The sequence below is a fragment of the Mytilus edulis genome, chromosome 12 (assembly GCF_963676685.1).
Source record: "Mytilus edulis chromosome 12, xbMytEdul2.2, whole genome shotgun sequence".
NCBI lineage: Eukaryota > Metazoa > Mollusca > Bivalvia > Mytilida > Mytilidae > Mytilus > Mytilus edulis.
This window is the reverse complement of record NC_092355.1, coordinates 64,746,013-64,760,817: the sequence shown is the minus strand read 5'-3', so window position 1 is coordinate 64,760,817 and position 14,805 is coordinate 64,746,013. Positions and strand designations below refer to the sequence as shown.

Sequence of the window (14,805 nt, the reverse complement as noted above, 5' to 3'; positions counted from 1 at the left end):
GGCTTATTGAGTGCCTTTGTTAGTCAGGTATATAATCTTTTTAAATTGATGTTTTAATGCATGATTGGATTAATTTATATTTTTTTATATCAGTTTATTTACATTCTGTGTTTTCTGGTTACTTCTTTGCCTCTCCAATTTCTTATTCATACTTTCCCAAACTCTCAGCGTAATTTTCAGGGAGAACGTTCTGATGCTGCATTAATTTAACTTTTCATTACAAATAAATAAACTAAACTTTCAGGTCAATGCAGCATCAGAACGTTCTTTCTGAAAATTACTCTAAAAGTTTGGGAAAGTATGAATAAGAAATTGGAGAGGCAAAGAATCAACCAGAAAACACAAAATGTAAATGAACTGATATAAAAAAAATAGAAAGTTCAAATGTTAAAGAAGGAACAACATATGAAATTTATAGAAATTGAAGAAAACGAAAATGCTTTAGTGCTTGTGACATTCAGCAAATACCTTCTCATATTCTTTATGATATACATATATTAACATCACTCAGGTAGCATCTGTCAGTCGATCAAATCTATTCCAAGGATGTTTTATGTAAAGATGTGACATTGCACAGGAAGCAAGCAAAATAACTGGTTTTTTCTTTTCGTAATGCCACTAATGGTAATATGATATATCTGACTGGGAGCAACATGTACTCTTCAATATAGAAGGATAAACAATTATGACTGGGAACAAAGTGAACTCTAATTATGCTTTGACTATCAATCAGTATATGACAGTCTATGATTTTGTCTATATGGTTGCTTAATTATTTAGCCATTACAAATGAAGAAAGTTGAAAAACCTTTGAAAAAATATAATTTCATCATTTTTTGGTTATGTTACTATGACAACTGAAACAAATATAATGTATTATCATTATGCTTCATCAAACTTTAATAAATAATTGAGGACAGGGTGACAAAGTCCTGACATTTTTTTTTAATCCATTAACTTGCATGACTTATCTATGAATCGATACATGTAATTGAAAGAAAAAAAAAATGGTGATTTTTGCTATATTCTGAGTAATTTAATTTGCTCATTTTAGACCACAGTAATGCTAATATAAGCTGCATTACCATGTATCATAATATTTGTTTGCATTTACATAGAAGCCATATGTTGTAGTTTTGAAATCATGGTATTTGATCTCTTTTTGTCTGTTAGGTACATGTATCAATGAATGGTCATCTTATACCTCAGAGCGATCAAAATATTTAAGAAAAAATTTATGACAGTCTTTGATTTGTTTTTATTAAAACATGGGTTGGGCATTTATATTTGATTATTTCACCCTGATCGTAAGCTGCCATGAATTATTTCGATTCTAATGGGACAAATTCTGTAATTTTTATAATGTAAAAGCCCTATACACACGATACTGTTTTTGGCTGTTCCCTTTTATCCCCATATGATAATATCAGTAATATTATATATTCCAATGATATTTATTTTTAAATCGCATTTGCACTAATATATGTTCTTCTAATGAAATTTCATTGCATTCTGAGGCATACAAAGCGTGTACTATTATTTGTTTGTCTTTATTTTTAACCATGACGTTGTCAATTTATTTTGATCTATGAGTTTGACTGTCCTTCCGGTATCTTTCACCACTCTTTTGATTTATTTAAGGTCAGTTCCTTGGGTAAATGTCGGCAGTAGCTATATTCGACTAATAGAAATGCAAGCGGCTATATCTATATTATCATTGATATATTATTTCAGTTATGACATGTTAACATAATGTTTTATACATTTAACATAAAAAAGTAGAGGGTTGTCTTATTCAGACAATGGTGTCAGATCATATAATAGTGATACATTTATTATAGATGTCACAAAGTTCAGAAAATGTTCATTTTTCCAATACCTGCACAGCAAGCTCAAGTGAAGCCCAAGCTACCGGTACAGCCACCAAGATAAAACACTACAGTTTGTAGCATATACATGCAGTGTTTTAAACTGATTTGTTTTTATTTGAACATACAAAGTTTCTACATCAGGTATGTATTTATGCATACACGTGATGTACCAACTTTGGTGAACGTTACCATGGAAACGAGTCTGGTGACATACTTTTTTAACTCAAATTTTCATAGAGGCCATTGCATAGTATATGTATGCAAATTTTAAGAAAAATTCAATGGTGAAAAAAAATTGCTATATCTTTAGGGATCCACCTTAACCCACTAATTCATATCGAAACTGTTTGTAAGACCAATGTTTATAATCAATATTTACAATAAAGGTTAATGGAATAACCGGATAGTTATCGGGTAATGCAGTGCAAGTTTTATGTTTACGCACAGAAAAGGAATATTAAAAAACAAACAATGGATAAATTTCACGCGCCCAATATCCTTTCTTGATAATCTTTCACCAGTTTGAAAAGCATTGACGTGTAAGTGCTGAAAATTAGATGGGTTACATGACAAAAAAAAAGACATGAAAAAGGCTAATTAACATGAATTTGCATGAAGGAATTTGAATTTTAATCTGATTTATCAACAAAAAATACACAATTTAATGATAAGAATTATGTCAGAAAAAAAGCCTATTACCCTGTAATTAATTGTCAGCAATGTTTGCTTATAATTGTCCATTTCTGGAACCTCAAAATGTGTTCAACCAGGCTGGGTGATGATTTGTATGTAGAATATATGAGAATGTTAACATATTGAAGCGTAATGTTAGCTTTAAGTATTATTTGTTGACAACTTACCTGTTCGCCTAAGAGATGGTTTTTAAACATTTGTTTTCACATTTATTTTAAATTAGTTTTTCTTCATTGTATAATGTGAAGATCTTCATCAAAATCATTGTATAAAATTATATGACGAACATCGACGTAGTTCAGTAGTTTTAAATGGATGTCATGTTAAAAAACGTGTGTTATAGATGATATATTTCATCTTAAGGTTTCGTGACGATGTATATATAACTACAGAAACATGTATCAGTGTGTTCATATGATAATTTTTTTTCTGAATATAAATATAATCGTGCAATTGTAAAAAATATGAATTTGAAAGAAACGTATTAGCTGCCTTAGTTAGGAAAGCGGTTTTATATGTAAATTTGATAATTCAAAGGAGAAAATGAACTGGCATAATGAAAATGTCTACAATTTCAAAGTCATGTTACTTGCTTTCATGTGAAAAGTATACATTCGACTTCAGTTTTACCAAGTTGAACATATCTATTTGTGATGATGTAAATTGTTTTAAAAATTAGTATGACCTGAAAGGGATTGTCTAAATAAATACTTAAATTTCAATAGCAGATAGTGTCGAAAAAGTAAATCACAGAGTGGGCAGTATAAGACGTATAGAAAAAAAGGAACTTTTGAAATGCCCGTGATTGTACCGGATTGGATGAATGAGAAATGTCACAAGATGTTTTCGACAAAAGGGACAAATATGACTTTCTCCTTAATACAATACACAAAATCGTTTGTTTTCTACACAAGGATATTTAATGACAAACATAGATACAGTTCGGTAATTTTAAATGAGGTTCAATTTAGTTGATGTGATAAATGATAGGCGTGGTGTTGCTATAAACCGGTTTCATATAAATAAAATTGTGTTTTCAACGAATGCTAGTGTGTGTATATAAAAACCTCAGCGTTCAGTTAAAACTAAAAAAAATATTCGAGTATGTAATATTTAGATATATTTCAACCAAACACGAATCATTTTCAATTATCTATGTAGTGAAGTAAACTGGCATTTTATCTAAAATAATAATGGACAAACAATTCTACAAATGAAATCTTTAAAAAAGAGAAAAGAAATCAATTGCTCAAAAATATAAACATGACGTAAATTTGATATTATAAATAAACAATCAACCATGTTTGCATTTGGTTAGTTGTTTTCAATTGTTTTCCAAGTAAATATTTTTATATAATACAGAAACAAAAATAAGGTTAAAAGCAATAACAGAAACGAAAAAAAAAATATCTTACAACGGGGCGAAAGATATCAGAGGGACATTCAGACTCATAGATCGAAAATAAACTGACAAAGCGATGGTTAAAAATGAAAAGAAGACAAACAGACAAACAATAGTTCACACAACACAACATAGAAAACAAAAAACTTAGAAACACGAATCCCACCAAAACTAGGGGTGATCTCAGGTGCTCCGGAAAGGTAAGAAGATCCTACTTCAAACATCTCACCCGTCGTGTTGCTCATGTTATTAAGCTGTGAACAGGTCCTAAATGAGGTGTAAATGATTTCTTAAGTTGAGACAAACATAACATCTGTGACAACATTTAATACATAACAATTTTGTTGCAACTGATCATATATTACATGTACGTTTCGTCTTTCGAATATAAAGAATCAACATTGGTATTAACTGTTTATTCAAAGTATTACCTGAATAAGTTCATACCATAAACATATTAAGAAACCACAACATAATGATACTACAAATGGTAGGTAAGCATCTGGTCTTTGATAATCGAAATATGTATCGGGGTTTATTCGACTTTGTATATATAACGTTGCTACATAAAATTTGTTCTAAAACAGGTTTTATTACCTTCTTGCTGCCGTATAATTCATTAACAATGAAACCAAAAAGTCGTCAACAAGTAACGCTGTCAAACACTAGAGATGATCAGCTGCATGAACCACGTCCGATGACACAAATGTTTAAAACAAAAATACGTTAGATCGATGTAGTAATGAAAGAACATTTCGTAATACAATGATTGGATTTGATTTCAAAAGCACATCTTTACAGCTTGTTAATTTTAAATGCCTTTGCTAACTAATGCCGATTTGTACCTTACGATTTTACAGACTATTGTTGAACTTTTATTTTCAAATGCATTGTACTGTTGATATCAAATGTGTAGACGTCATATTTTGCTTGAAGACCTACACCTAACGGGCCGACATTACATTAAAGTAGTTCATCACGTTCCGTTCCCCACAACGGAAACATACCTATTTTGGATGACACGAGGTTTAGACGCATTTGTCATTTTCATAAATTTCCTGTTAACAATACATTGAATTTTTCGAAAAACTAAGGAATTTCTTATCCCAGGTATAGATTACCTTAGCCGTATTTGGCACAACTTTTTTGAATTTTGGATCCTCAATGCTCTTCAACTTTGTACTTATTTGGCTTTATAAATATTTTGATATGAGCGTCACTGATGAGTCTTCAGAGACGAAACGCGCGTCTGGCGTACTAAATCATAATCCTGATACCTTTGATAACTATTGAATATACTGAAAAAATGTGGTTTAGATACTTCTGTTTTGTTGACAATACTGTATTGAATAATATTTAAATAATTAAGTGAAAGTCAACCTCGGCAGGTCTTTTAACCCATCTTATAAATGCATGTTTTAAGGTATGAGATGGCATCAGATTCTACCAAAATTCGCATTTGTTCATATTTGTTTTCGCGAACACTTCCTAAATCTTATAATGATATATATACTACACCATATCAATATTCATGTTTATGAGATGTCTGAAAAAAGGGTTTCATTTCACTTGAGGTTTATTGCCTCATGAACATTTACCTCACTTTTATCAGGGCCTTAACAACATTGATGCAAATGAGGCAAATGCCCATGTTGGAAATAAAAATAAATAAAAAATAACTTAAAACAAAAACTTGTCTTCATATCAAAATGTTTTCATAGCAATTGACTTGCAAGAAGCAAGTTCTGTTCAGCCTTTCACGTCGCCCTTGTTTTCTCGGGATCTATGTTTCTCATCTATTTTTAGTTTTTAGTGTTGAATGTCTATTGTTTGTCGTTATGTGTGACTGCCTGATCTGTTACCGGGTTTGTCTTTTGTTTATTTTATCATAATACAAGACCAACACAGTAATCAGACGGTATTCATATTGAAACAGCACACAGATGAAGCAATGAGGTCTAAGAACTGTTTTTGTGAGTCTACCCTGAGTGTACCATAAATCGTTTAAATAAAACTAAGAAGATGGGGTATGGGTGTCAATGGGAAAACTCTCCATCCAAGTCACAATGTTTAAAATGTAAACAATTGTAGTTCAAAGTACCGACCGAAGTTTCTCTAACGTCAGACTGACGTTTTTCAGCCGACTTTTAATTCAGTTCGCCAACGTTACGACCTATTTTCAACCAAACATCCACTTCTGTAAATCATCGGGTGCCTTCCCGGGGTAGTTTTACACACATTTTCAAAAGAAACGCATGTAGTTGATACAAACTAGAACATGATCTGTTTTCAACATGTGAGTTCATTACTCTTTTGTTTGGATTATAGATGAATATTACTATACATTATGCATTTATTCAAAATGTTCTTCTACTTAAACATAAAAACATCTAAACTTTAAAATCTGGACGAGTTTTAAATACATTTTTGCAATTCTAATTTAGGTCAATGTTAAATACGAAACTTCAAATTTAGTTCAAAGATCATTTGCATGGTCTGTCAGATTTCTATTGAAAAATATCAGGTATCCTGTTTAAAATTTTGATTTAAAATACAACGAGTTATTTTAAATCAGTCGGAATGTAAGGTACATAATACAAATATAAATTTTGAGATTTGTCCGAATGAATCATAAAATATCTTTTTAAAGTTCAAATGCGGAATCCGTTGTGTTGAAATGGAAGTTATATCAAATAACAATTCACTAAAATGATGAATGTGTGATGATATTGCACAGTGGACAATGTAATAACAAGTCAATAACTGATCATGGACAACATTAAACATTCATTTCGTCATCTTTGTCTTATTTGACTCTTAATCAAATAGTTTCAGGTAAGCACATTTAGTTTAATAAACGTTATTCCACATTTTATCAATCTTAAAAACCTTATTTTAATATCTTTGAATCAAAAGATTATTTGGTTTGATTGTAAATGTCCCCAGGTCAGTCTAAATATGATAAAACCAAGTGAATACAATTTAACTCTCTATGCAAGGTATTTACAGTATTACAAATAGTGTTTAAAAACTACACGATCAAATAATAGAACAAAGTTATAACCACTGTCACTTTTGAGATGTGGGTCGTTGATTTTTAAAGAATGATATAGGGAAAAAGATCTAAAGTTGAGGAATTACAAAAATGATTTTCTTTAAGAAGAAAACACAAGAATGAGAAATATCAGTGAATGGAAGTAAGCGCTGGATTCAAAGAGTGCATGTTATCCTTAATCTACCTACTCATTTTATAAAATAAAATCAACGTGACAAACGTGATAACTTGGACAAATGTTAATGAAACAGCATCACAACCACATACAATTTCAATAATAAATGAGAGTCTATGAATAAAAGACGACAGTAGTTTTCTTTTCGATGTTCAAACCTTTTAAAATATTTGGTTAAAAAGACACAAATCAAGGTAGTATACTAACGCTGCGGGAATCGCATGACCTACCTTTAAAAGTAATGAACAAAGTGCGTCGACAGATAAGCGTCACCTTCTGTGCATGCTTCACCCGCCATACGAATCTACACTCACTTAAATGTCACAATCGATGAGGACTCAACCTGGAAAATTACAGTTCAAACTATTTTTCTGATATCCAAAGATCTAAGACCGCGAAACATATCACTAAAGTATTGAGACATTCAATTCGTAATTGTGACAGTTAAATTGTAGTCGTTCCTTTCCATAACTCTGTTAGATCAGATTTTGTATACCATTCAGTAAGGCCTATGAAATAAAAATTATGCAATGTTTACATATAAAACCGTAAATGCACGGTTGTCGAAATTCTGTATTTGTGAACATACTTCCACAATTAATGTCTATATTTGTAAAACAATGATGTAAATGTTTCAAACAATTAAATAAATTCATAATTGTGTCTTCAAACTTTTTTTTCGTATGATCACATTATCATATGTGTAAAATTCTAAAACGTGATCATATTCAAGAATTTGAAATCGTTATTATTTTGTTAAGAATGAGAAAGACGGAACACAATATGTTTTCTTAATGCATTAAAGACAAATACCACACGTATATATAAATATCGATACAATTATCAAAGCGACTTAATGAAGAGATCACAGTTCATTGCTTCTTTTGTTATAAAAGAAAGAGTTTATTAATAGTATGGTAAATAGTAGTGTATTAAATGTTTATTTTTAAACCGGTTATGTTCGTCATACCTGGCCAACATTTGAAACGTATATAGCGTCTTTTGACAATCCTTCTAGGTCATTCATTAAAAACATTTGATTGTCGGAAATGAGTTGTAGTTGACAGTTTTATGTAGATGTATGGTACATGGGTTGCTTCAGGTTAGAATAAAGGATTTTTTTTTGGTGCATCACTTTATGGATTCAAATCGTATCTTATCTTCATATTATACTTCTATGAAGCATATTCGATGTTATTTATCTTAGTAGAGGACTATATTAAACTTTATTTTAAGGTTCATTATATTTTTTAGATAACAACAGAATATAGTAATGTGAAAGAATAATATATAATTTAGAAATTTATGTTTGTGTACATTTGATTTCATTTTTTAAGATTAAATTAGATGTCCATCCGACATATGACATTCGACGTTCTGTTGACGTTGTATAAGGTCGCAACCAAAATGAAAGGTTAAATAGAAGTCGTTTCATAACGCCCGACAGACGTATGTTAGCCAACGTTGAATTTAGATCGCCGCCGACGATGCGACCTATTTTCAACCAATTATGCACGTCTGTACAACATCGGGTGCCTGCTGGGGATTTAAACACATTTTCAAAAGTAATTTATACATGTGAGGTCATTACTCTTTTGTTAGTATTATAAATAATGAACATCATTGTTCCGTATTCTTTCATCAAAAATTTCTTTTAATAACAAAAAAATAAAAACACAAAAAAAGATCTGAACAAATTTTGAATAATTGTTTTTTAAAGTTTAAACTCAGTACCTAAATTTGAATTGTGCAGGCAGGTTAATGCAGTTCAAAAAAAAAATGGCAATGATTTTTGGTGTTTGCATCGCAATCTAAATCTGACGTCATTTTCTCAACTATTCGACACGTGATTGGTTAGAACGTTTCGTCGACGTCAATTTTGAGCTTGTTACGACCAGCTGATCGGGCACCTTGTTATGATAGAAGTCAGTGTTACCAGTTCGACAAAAACACGTTAATATAGAGGTGTGTTGCTTATATTTTGAGGTATGTTAGTTTTAATTTATTTTAGGCTTCTGCCGAGGATCGTGGATACTCATTTCATTCACGATTATGAATGTAGTCTGAAAAGAAAGCTGCATGTTTACTTTAAAAATGTGTTTATTTACACGCTTCGCTGTCAACATGATGTGGGCAGTCTTTGGAAACTTCCTTTGAATTAATTTTTCACGTTAACACTATTTTACTTGCTTATAAACAATCCGATCTTCATTGACTATTGACTAAATTACTTTATGCAAACTGACCAGGGATGCACATATGCGGGTCAAACATTCTTAAACATTAATGGTCAGAAACCATGATTAACCATGCAACGTAAGGAATAGAATTTATTAAAGTGTCCGAACACCATGCCCGCTTGAGGCCCGCCACCTTTCCTTATGCGTTCATTCCCCCTCCCCTTCAATTTGTCTCGTATTCATGTAATTTTATAATTTATGTTTGAGGCAAATACCTTAACATTTTTTTAAAAGATCTATTAGGTATATTTGAACATGAATCTTTAGATCTATCTGGTAATACATGCTAAATCATTTCTTTTTCCAATTTATAACATATTATAAAAGTAAAACAAAGAATTATACAAAATAAATGCATACATGACTCTGTGCATCATACCAAGGATTTGTATAGTAAGTCTTACTATACAAATCCTTGATCATACAGTAATACTAATGGCTTATTTATTAAAGTTGTGTAAGCAGGCACAAATATTAGATGTTATGATATGGCCATAATTTAAAACAACTTTTCATTTATGGTTTTAAATCTGATGCTAAGTCTCAATCATCCCTTTTAGTGTACATTTAAATTCAAATTTTGTGTCTTTATTTATTTGGTAAGTTTTCCTATTATTAGTTAAAAGGCATTAGTTTATATTGAATATTCATTTTTAATATTGATTCACTATAATAATGCATATTTGAAGTTGTTTTTTTTTTCTTTGTGAAGATCTTTTCAAATTTTGACAAACTTGTTGTAAACAATTTACATCAACAGATCAATCTTTATTGTGTTTATATCTGGTGTGTATAACATTGAGTTTAATTGAAACCTGTCAGTAATTATTGTAACTTCTTTTGCAGATTGATTTACACCTGGCAAATATAAGTTGACAGTCAATGCATAAAGAGTGTAGTTTCTATAATATCAATTATGAGGTGTACACAATTAAATGTAAGTATAAATTATATTATAATGAATAATTTCTGCTAGGGTCCTTCAGTTGATCTTTATTTTTTTATACCACTTTCTATAATTTTTATCTATTTTGCTCATTATTCTCTATTCTATGTATTTTAACACACCATCATTCTCTTTTATTATGAGTCTTTTCTTATTCTTTAATTTTTTAGCCTTTTATTTTTGCACTTTTTTCCCATAAGGATAATTACATGAGTGTATCTTTATTCTGTAAACACCATCCAGACCCTCAGATTAGGTGTATATATATATATATATATATGTTGTCTAGTGTATTTAGTCACACCCACCCAATATTGATTAAGTCATATTGATTAATAACAAATTGGCAAAGCAATGTGATGGGTAAATATCAGTTAAAGTAAGTTGTCCAAACAAACTTTATTGTACTTTTACAGACAATTCTTCAATTAAAAGTTCATCTCAAATCAATGTAGAACTTTGTGTAAAGTTTATTTTTAATTCAATAATAATTAAAGAATATACAAATGTGACAATTTTGACTGAAGATTTCTATTTGTATCATAACATGAATACCAATTACTTTAAAATGCAACTAATTGTTTACATTTTTTTTCAGTACATGTATGAAGATGACTTGGAGGCAATGGTGTTATACAAGTTTTAACTAGCATAACTGAAATTTGAAAAAAAAGTAATCAAAGAAAAAGAGTGACCACTTGTTATTTTTGATGATCAACACAAACAATGAAATGTCAGACAATTTGTAATCATATATCGAGATAGTTTTAGATCTATTCATGAAAAGAAAGTGAAATCAAATTAAACAGTGCTGAATATGAAAACCCTAGCCATGTCACATGTAAATTTTGGAATGCAGCAATTTTCAGTATGACAACAAAAGGAAGTGTTACATTACTGTTAAAACTGACTCTGAAACATAGACATAGAAATAAAAGTATTACATCAGAGGAAATGTGATTGTGCACTTCTTTCTTGAAGGATCAACACACAAAAGAAAATGTTCAGATCATTATGCATCATGTGCAGTAGTTGAGATAATTTTGGATATATACATCAAACAGTGAACTGAGTGAGAATTATAATTCAAACATCATATGTGGTACCTGCATGAACTTACTGGTATATGTATTGTAATTCACAACATTTTACATAAATATAGGAATATTCTTTGCATGTTACATGTGAAATAAAAAAAGACAAGTATAGGGATAAAGAATTACCTAGTACAACATTATTATATGAAAACCAGCAGGATGATATTTGTCTACATTTATTATGGATCATGGAAACCCATTAGAAAGTATTGTATGCATTGTAATAAGGATTATCAGTTTAATGTGTGTGCAATGCTTTTTGGTTTTAATTTTGAGAAAACTATTTGAAATGAATGAAAAAGTATCTTAAGTTTATTGAAACTTTTGAAATAGACATATTATGTATTTAATAGGCAAATAATACTCATAATGAACTCAAGGCTTAAGTTTCATATGCATACAACTTTATTGAATAAACAAATAGTTTTTTCTCAAGGAAATTTTTTTTTGAAAGTTTTTTTCCATAACAATTTACTGTTTTATACTGAAAAGACTACAATGAATGAATGATGCATGCTCAGCAGATGAACATAGCTCTAGAAATTCTTGATTACAGCTGATGTGGTTTAAAAGAAAAAGACCCATTCACTCATGTTATGTGACAGTTACTGATCCTGATTTTTCAGTGAACTAATTAAAAATGTTTTTAAATACAAACATTGAAATAAAACTTTAACAGGGTCAGGGCTGAGCAGATTAATATTTCTCATGAAACATGAGTTTGTAAGAAGGGGCTTCATACTACCATGCACTAGTGCTTGTTAAAGTGTTGTTTTTTTCCTATCAGGAGATTCATTTTGTTTTAGATATAGGTGTTTTGCCGTCTGTCATCACGTTATCTTACTATGCCAAACCTTGGTAATCTAAAAGACGTAAAGACCATATGATAATCAAGTTTAAGAAAGTAATCAAGATAATTTTATTTGCATTCGGCACATATGACACATATGTTGTATGTGCAGTTAGAAATGCACATCGGAATACGAAAGGTCTTACAAAGTATAATAATAGAGTACCTCCCCCCTTTTTCTCTTCAGATGCACGGTGATTCTGTAAAGATTCATGAACACCTCAAGTATAAAAATGAAAAAAAATAATAATTATTTTACATCTTTAATGTGTCTATTTCTTGTCAAAAACTATCAAAATGTCGATTATTTCTTTTCCGTTATTTTTACACCTCAAAGGGGAATAATCGATCTGAATCAATTCAGTGTTTAAATGTCGGACTTGGAACATCATTCATGTATAAAGATGACATTGGCATACCCCGTTAACATAATATGATCTCTTTAAAACTTCGCATATTTATTCTTGGAAAGCTCTTGAATACCAAAATTGCTGTTTCTTGTTTTTAAAATGAATACAACTCTTTAAAATTGACAAGATAGTTGACTTTTGGTGTTGCCGCGGTTGGATTGTATGACATTTCTGTTATTTTTTATTATAAAAGGGCAAATTTAAAGGAAGAAACAGCTGTTACGGGAAAGAAAACATCTTTGTCAACAAAATACAACTTTATTTTCATTCATTTGTGTAGTTCTTTGGGGTTTCCGATTTTCTCTAGAACAGCATTAACCTACCGTGTAAAAATATATTTTTGAAATTCTAAATAAGGTCAATGTTAAAAACCAAACTTCAAACTTAAGAGCAAAAAATAATTTGCAGGGTCTATCAGTTTTCTATTATTTATAAAATATCAGGTATCCTGTTGACATTTTGATTTAAAATACAACTAGCTATTTTAAATATGTTGCAAAGTAAGGTACATATTACAATTATAAATATTGGGGTTTTCCACATGAATCACAGAATATCATTTTAAGGTTTAAATGAGGAATCCGTTGTGTTTAAGTAAAGTCATATCAAGTAACATGTTTCTACAATTATGAATATGTGATGATATTGCACATTGGACACTCTGTACTTTCAAGTCAATAACTTATAATAGAAAACATTATACATTCATTCGATCATCTTTCTCTTATTTAATTTTGGATCAAGTAGTTTAAGGTAAGCATATTATGATTAGTTAACAAAAAACCTAATTATGATATCTTTGAAACATAACCACAAACAAAAGTCAATTCCCCGATGTCACTTAACTTGAATATTCAATCTTGATCAATTGATTTGATTGTAAATGACCTCAGGTCATCCTAAAATTGTGGCAAAACCAAGAAAATACCATACTATACTCTTTGCATGGTATTAACATACTTACAAATATTGTTTAAAAACTACACGATCAAAAAAGAAAGCAGAGATAACCGTTGTTGCGTTTAATATGTGATTTGTTGGGTTTTAAAGAATGATAAGGGAAAAATAATTGATCATAAGAAATAAAAAATTACCTCAAAAAGACAGTACTGATCATGTTCATTTTCATAATTATATTTGTGATTTTGGGTGAATTAATGTTAAGTTTTCTAATAAACAACAAATCGCATGGTGCTAATGAAATTGATATAGAATATTTGACGAACAAAAACCAATCAATTTTCTGGCAACGTTATTGATACATATTACGGTGTGGTTTACCCTTTGCATCCTTTTCGATAAACGAGAATGTGCACCCGCCCACCTTATAGGATAAATACTTGGACTTATAAGGTTTACTATTGTTCAAAATTTTTGAATACGGATTATCTTTTTAAAGAAAAGTCAATAATAATGAGAAATGTCAGTAAAAGGAAGTCAGCGCTGTATTCAAGAGTGCATGCTTTTTGCATAATCCATATTACTCGTTTTATGGATAAAATTAACGTGAAAAACATGATACTTTAGGTAAATGCCACTGAAACAGAATCAAAACCATATACGATTTAAATCATAAACGATCTATGAATTAAAGACGGCAGTAGTTCAAATCTCGTAAATTGGTTAAAAAGAGACAAATCAATATACACTACAAACTGTGCCGAGTCTGAAAAGATCCGACATAATCTCGACAGTTCTTAACTGTACTTAACTGTACTAGACTTTGGTCTCGACTTTACTTAATAAGTCTGATTCGGTACTTGATAATCTTGGTATACTCTGAATGGTCTCGACAAATGCTCTACCAGTCTCGACTCAGTCTCGACCTGTCTTGACCAGTCTCGACCTGTCTTGACCAGTCTCGACTCAGTCTCGACCAGTCTTGACCTGTCTCGACTAGTCTTGACCTTTTAATTTAGTCTAGACTGGTCTGAATCAGTCCATCCAACTCAATTATATATTGATTTTACAAAATTCCAGGTTATTTGGTAATTTGGTTCATTCAGAGAGATACAAGTGTAGACTAAATTTAAAGGTCAAGACTAGTCGAGACAGGTCGAAACAGG

The 14,805-nt window shown here is 30.4% G+C and overlaps 1 protein-coding gene across 1 annotated transcript in view; it reads left to right on the top strand.

The window, feature by feature from the left end:
• The first annotated feature begins 6,529 nt into the window (after positions 1-6,529).
• Positions 6,530-14,805, top strand: part of LOC139497771 (uncharacterized) — a 293,518-nt gene continuing 285,242 nt past the window's right edge. Inside the window, exon 1 of the mRNA XM_071286006.1 lies at positions 6,530-6,801. The gene's annotated coding sequence lies outside the window, so the exon portion shown is untranslated. The remainder of the gene's footprint in view (positions 6,802-14,805) is intronic.